This window comes from Dendropsophus ebraccatus, chromosome 8 (genome assembly GCF_027789765.1).
Source record: "Dendropsophus ebraccatus isolate aDenEbr1 chromosome 8, aDenEbr1.pat, whole genome shotgun sequence".
NCBI classification, from domain to species: domain Eukaryota; kingdom Metazoa; phylum Chordata; class Amphibia; order Anura; family Hylidae; genus Dendropsophus; species Dendropsophus ebraccatus.
This window is the reverse complement of record NC_091461.1, coordinates 36,929,244-36,936,139: the sequence shown is the minus strand read 5'-3', so window position 1 is coordinate 36,936,139 and position 6,896 is coordinate 36,929,244. Positions and strand designations below refer to the sequence as shown.

Sequence of the window (6,896 nt, the reverse complement as noted above, 5' to 3'; positions counted from 1 at the left end):
TGCTCAGGGCGGCAGATTTTTATGCAGTGGCCATAAATAGAGACATAGAAACAAAAAGATTGTCGGCAGAAAAAGACCACTTGGTCCATCTAGTCTGCCCTTTTAGTATTTAGTATTTCCATTCTTAATAATACTATCTGCTATACACTACTGTCCTCATTGACCCCATGACCTTAAAATGACGCAGACTTAGAATGCAGGGAAGGACTGCTATCACTCTGCAGGTATTGTTATATGCTTCACACATCACTAGTGATCACTACCCCTTTATATGCAGCAGCAGGTGTAGTATGACCATGAATAAGATCACCATGAGAAGTCTTTTATTCTTGGTTAAACAATAAAGATGGAAGAATTGGTTACACGCCGGTGAAAGTGGAAACCTTAAAACTTTTTTTTTTTGTCCCATCCTCACAAGGATGGAAGGTAGTGCCTGACCAGGGTGATTTATGGTGGAGCTGGATTGTGTATGCACTAATTATTATAAGCTGTAGATTTTCAATAGGCTAGGGGGGGGGGGGGCATTTCAGGTTTCACCTCAGGCAGCAGAAAACCTAGAATCAGCCAGGTTGTTGTTCGACCAAGACTTGTTATAGGCAGCTTTAGGTTATCTCTTAGTGCTGCACTGCTTTTTCCATCGCTGCCTATTGGTGTCCATGAAAGTCTCTAGGCATTAAACACTGCCAAACTTCCTGTTTAAGCAGTGATGTCATTTATGCCCATTGCAGATACCAGCGAGCCTCCAGCTGAAGATAGGTTGGGAGATATTGGCTCTCTTTGTGGCTGTACAAGATGGTTTCTTAGTTTTCGTTTAGTGTCAATGCCTCTGCCAGCACTAGAGCCCCATCCCTTTGTAAGGCTGCTCCCTGTGAACAAGAATGGTGGGATAGGAAGAGATATAAGAGAAACAGATTGCTGATCTCAGGGAGACCAACCATAACACTGCCGGCTGCCGGTTAAAGCGCTTAATGCAGTGAAATTCTGGGTGCATTGCCCCTGGGAAACATTAACATGCAAAAGAAGAGCCCATGGAGCCTCATTTAAGAGTCTCGAAACACAGGACTAGCCAGATATACCTCCGGGAAGGACCCAGCCAAGGGGCAGCTCCTGTTAGGAAACCACCAAAACCACCATACTAAGTGGCCCTATAAGTTAATGTAATGACAAGGGATAAACCAAGGCTAGGTATCCATCCACATACAGCTGTTTCAGTGTGTTACCCCTCATCAGTGTGGGGCAGGATTCCGGCTAGGTGGGAGCAATGCCTAGTAGAGCCATAAGAGAAACAGATCGCTGATCTCAGGGAGACCAGCCAAAGATAAGTAAAAGCGCTCAATGCAGTGAAATCCTAGGTGCATTGCCCCCCTGTTTAACATGAACTTGCAAAAGAAGAGCCCGTGGAGCCTCATTTAAGAGTCTCCAAACACAGGACTAGCCAGATAGGATAGGAAGAGGGCATATCTCTGCTCTGCCTAAAAATCCAACTGAAGACACAGACACAGGTGCTCAAGTACCAGGGTGGTTGTCCTGGGACTCTGTGCCCTGACACACCATGGCATTCCTATATGTATCATAATCCTGTATAGAACTAACAGGTGCCGTCACACAGTCCTCCCTAACCTAGTTATACCTATGAACAATGAGTCTATAGATTTGGAAGACACGTGACATGATTTTTATAACTATATACAAACAAAACCACATCACTACAAACACATCCGTGTGTTCTTCCTATGTAAATCATTACTCATGTATGCTGGGTGGGTATTTAAAGTAATTATAGAATGATAATTAGGGAGGATAACACTTCGGATGAGGACAATACCTCCCAGACACCAGTTTTCTGGTTCTGTTGGAATATAAAAAGCAGTCAGGTAGCAATATCATTACATTAGTGCAACCTAATACATTGCACTTCTAGGCCTCAGGATTAGGAACTGTAATATAGAGCGCCCATATATTCATCATCCATCATGGAAACTAAGACTCTAATGCTCTGCATTGTGCTTCTTGCAATGAACCTTCCCTCTATTACAGGTAAGTCCAGGGGCACTAAGCTAAAGGGGATCTAAACTAAAGTTATATTAACTAGTAGGAGTACATATGGTATATAAAGTACATATAGGTGCTCACACATCTCATATTTATACAGTACTGTCTATATTGCCAAGACATTCTGCTATTAATGGCTTAGGTAGATGGGGAAATCAGAGAGGGATTACATTTGCTTCAATAAAACTGAGGACAAGCACTGGACTGCTTCCTCTGCTTGTAGTCACACTGTCACTGCACTTCTCTGTAGTTGCCACTAGGGGGAACTCATTGGATGTACATCTCTACAACTCCTGTTAGTTCCACAGTAGTTGTAGTTGTTCCACAGAGATGGAAACTCAGCAGACCCTATTATAGTCAAGGGGGTCAATCTGACATCTTGTGTATATAGAAAATCTTGAAAAATTAAGTAAAGTTTATTTCAAAAAGTCGAAATGTGTCTTTGTATTACATATGCGTTAGATTGTCCCCAAGCACCACAGGCATCGGAGTGCAGCCACCTTGTATACAATCTGGCATTATGTGACAGATCTGGCACTGCCTGTATTTTCTGGATATAATCTGAAGTTGGTCAGTACAGAACTGTGGACCTTAAGAGGAACACATGACTTAAACTTTGATATCAGTGTAATAAATATATAGCAGAGCTCTCACTAGGATAATGGGTACCTAGAGGTTTTGCTATTATTTTTATGCATGACTCTAAGGTAAGGATGGACATGTTCCCAGTGGTTTCTGTATAGGTATTTCCTTACACTGTTTCTAAGTATCTAATATTAGAATCTTTTTTCTAATCACTCAACAGTTGCCCAGACCTCCACTATTGGTAAGTACACTATGGTAGATATGGCCCCTATTTGTTTTTCCCTTTTTTTACCATTTCTCAGTGTTTGTAATATAAAAAGAATTTTGTAAAGGAAGGGGGGGGGGGTAATGACTTTATATACATAGCAATTGCCTATATATCACCTAAAGATAGATTACATTAGACACATAGAATAACGATATACAAAGTATAGCTTTACTAAATTTTAGAAAACCACTGAAAAAAGAGAAATAGAAGTGGTAAAACTACAAGTAAGAGCAGGTTCATTGAGGTATCAGACCAACAAGGTCTATTAATATTAACCCCTTAAAGACACTGTGGATTTTGGCCCTAAGGACCACACCAATTAGAATTTTTGCAGTTTTGTTTTTTCTTCCTCGCTTTCTAAGAGCCATAGTGCTTTTGTTTTTCAACCTACAGGGCTGTTTGGGGTTGTATTTTTTTGTGCCACAATTTCTAGTTTTTATTGGTATCATATACTGTATGTCTAGATGGGACATATTGTAACAAAAAAAAACAGCAATCCTGGAGCTTTTTTGCTTTTTTGTTTACACCGTTCACTGTGTATGTGTTTTTATGGTAAAGGGGGTAACTTCAACTGTTATTGGCAGAGGGGCTATGTCATATTTTGCACTTTTTAAGCCCCCCTAGGGGACTATTAGAAGCAAGCACTAAATTGCATACACTGTTTAATGCTATAACATTGCATAGCATATCCCCCTTCCCTGTATCCATCCCCTCCTTGTATATCCCCCTTCCCTGCATCCATCCCCTCCTTGTATATCTCCCTTCCCTGCATCCATCCCCTCCTTGTATATCCCCCTTCCCTGTATCCATCCCCTCCTTGTATATCCCCCTTCCCTGTATCCATCCCCTCCTTGTATATCCCACCTTCCCTGTATCCATCCCCTCCTTGTATATCTCCCTTCCCTGCATCCATCCCCTCCTTGTATATCCCCCTTCCCTGCATCCATCCCCACCTTGTATATCCCCCTTCCCTGTATCCATCCCCTCCTTGTATATCCCCCTTCCCTGTATCCATCCCCTCCTTGTATATCCCACCTTCCCTTTATCCATTCCCTCCTTGTATATCCCCCTTCCCTGCATCCATCCCCTCCTTGTATATCTCCCTTCCCTGCATCCATCCCCTCCTTGTATATCCCCCTTCCCTGCATCCATCCCCACCTTGTATATCGCCCTTCCCTGTATCCATCCCCTCCTTGTATATCCCCCTTCCCTGTATCCATCCCCTCCTTGTATATCCCCCTTCCTTGAATCCAACCCCTCCTTGTATATCCCCCTTCCCCGAATCCATCCCCTCCTTGTATATCCCCCTTCCCTGCATCCATCCCCTCCTTGTATATCCTCCTTTGCTTCATCCATCCCCTCCTTATATATCCCCTTCCCTGCATCCATCCCCACTTTGTATATCCCCCTTCCCTGTATCCATCCCCTCCTTGTATGTCCCCCTTCCCTGTATCCATCCCCTCCTTGTATATCCCCCTTCCCTGCATCCATTCCCTCCTTGGTTGAACCTTATGGACATGTGTCTTTTTGTCAACGGTATTAACTATGTAACTATGTGTAACTATATGTAACAATATCTAATATTATAATCTTTTTTTTTTTTTTTTTTTTTTTTTACTACTCAGCATCTCCTTCTACCACTGGTGAGTACAGTATATTTGCTTTCCTTGTATCTCTCCTTTATTATTTTTACATTGCTATTTAGAGATAAGTGCATGCTAGAGCCCGATCGTTTAGCGTTTGATTACCGCTGGCTGAAGAAGTTGGATGCAGCCCTAGAGAGTCCTGGAAAATATTGATACAGTTGGGTAATGATGGCAGCGGGTCTACCTCCCAAACCCTGCTGCAAACCGAAGATGCAGGCAAGAAGAAGTTGCGGCAGCGCATGTCTCTCTCACTGTCATTTAAGTGCTAGTCTTTTGCTTTACTGCAAACTTCCGTAGTTGTATCTTGGGATCTTTAGCCCATATAACACGGGGCCACAAGAGGGAGCTAGATCATCTGAGCAGCCCATAGAAGAGAGCAGCAATATGCTGCTGCCACTCTTATTACTCGGAGCGACTGCAGAATATCGCGGCTATCGTAATCATTTATTTTTCAACATCTTAAAAGACAAAGATCAGCCAACATTGTGCATGTCGGCTGATCATTGTCTTCTATTACACAAGACGATTATCGGCCAATATCAGCTGTTAATCGCTTCCTATATTAGGGGCTTTCGTTTTATCATTGTATCTCGGGATAGCAACAGGTCTCAGCAGCGAGACCCAATGCGATCGGTAACTTTTGACATCTCTGATGACATTAAAAGTTACTACGAATAACAGGAATGCTTTAATGTGAGCATCCTATCTGATATGAGGTCATTATTTGGTGAATGGGAAACACGAACGGGCCAACTTTACATTAAAAGTAAATTCAGGCCCCATGAGGCTCCATAGATATGGTGGCAGTTTCAAGTTTTAAATTATTTCAAATTACTGGTTAAATACATAGATTTTTTTAACCAATGAAAAGTGAACCACTGTATTTCAGATGACTGGTAATATAGCTTAAAGTGACACTATCACCCCCTTTTGTGCATTCTGACATCTCTACACAGGTGTAAAGGGTAAATTTAGTGTTTTTCACACCTTATATTATATCATATGTCATGGTGCTTGTTCAACTAAAAAGTAATCTTTTGTGAACTGCAGATTGTGTTAAGTGGGCAGGGCCTAGCGGCATTAGCGCCACTTAGCCCCGCCCACAACGCAGGTGTCCCTGCCCCCTTGGTGGCCATTGGTGGGCCGCTCTAGAGGGGGTGGGGCCTAGACTTTTAGGCCAGTTTGTTCCAATGGCTGGTGAGGGGGTGGGGCCAACTGTGACGTTGCGGGCGGAGCTAAGTTGCGCTAATGCCGCGAGGCCCCGCCCACTTAACATAATCTGCCGTTGATAAAAGATGATTTTTTACTTAAACAAGCACCATGACGTATGATATAAAATAAGGTGTGAAAACCGCTAAATTTACTCTTTACACCTGTGTAGAGATGTCAGAATGCACAAAAGGGGGTTACAGTGTCACTTTAAGCATTTCATGCCACTATTTAACATGATAATCTTTTTGTTTCCCAATAATTCAGCAAATACTGCGAGTACCTCTGGTGAGTACTGTACGTTAGTTTTCCTTGCCGTTCTTCTTTTTTATTTTCTACTCGTTAAACTTACTCTCTGTCCTTTGTTGTATAAGAGAGGTGAGCTTCTATAAAGAGAATCTGTCACTAGGTTTACGTGGCCTTAAATGAGGGCAGCATAAACTAGTGATATAAGACTGAACAGATTGGTGTATTACTTACATCATTTTGTTCAGCCGTTCTCCTAATATGCAGGAGAATAGGATTCTTGCCACACCCCTCCCCCACCCTCTAGCTGTTGATTGACAGTATACTGCCTATATACAGCATGGTTAAATAACTGCCAATCAGCAGGTGGTGGGTGAAGTTTTCTGCTCTCATGGATATCCAGGACTACTGGGATCATGCACATAAAGGAGAGGACTACTTATTGTCCATGTTATTCAGGAGGATATCTTCTGAATCAGCTGCACAGAACACTGTAGGTGATACATCATTCTGTTCAGCTTCTCACAGAGTCTAACAGAGTCTCTTCAATGTTAGGGTTCCATCCGATATGAGTCCATGTTACCTTTGGTGGATGGGTAACACAATTGGAGCAATGTGTGCAGAGAGTCTTAATTTTATGTATCACACTTATAATAAGTTTCTCTTTCTTGTCCATAGCAACCAATCACTGCTCAGCTTTTTATCTGAACAAAGTGAGAAATAAAAGTTGAGCTCTGATTGGTTACTATGGGTAATTAAGAGATTCTTATTATAATAAAGCTCTATGCATTTCACCCTTGATACTTAATAATAACAATAATGCTTTTATTTGTATAGCGCACACAGATTCCGCAGCACTTTACATAGTTTTGCCAATTATTGCTCCCTGT

General features: G+C 42.1%; 1 long non-coding RNA gene across 1 annotated transcript; it reads left to right on the top strand.

Annotated features, from left to right (window-relative positions):
* Positions 1-1,891: 1,891 nt before the first annotated feature.
* On the top strand, positions 1,892-6,057 carry LOC138798557 (uncharacterized). The gene is made up of 4 exons (XR_011364100.1): positions 1,892-2,037; positions 2,858-2,878; positions 4,531-4,548; positions 6,028-6,057. It is a non-coding gene; the product is annotated as an uncharacterized lncRNA (long non-coding RNA).
* The last annotated feature ends 839 nt before the right edge of the window (positions 6,058-6,896 follow it).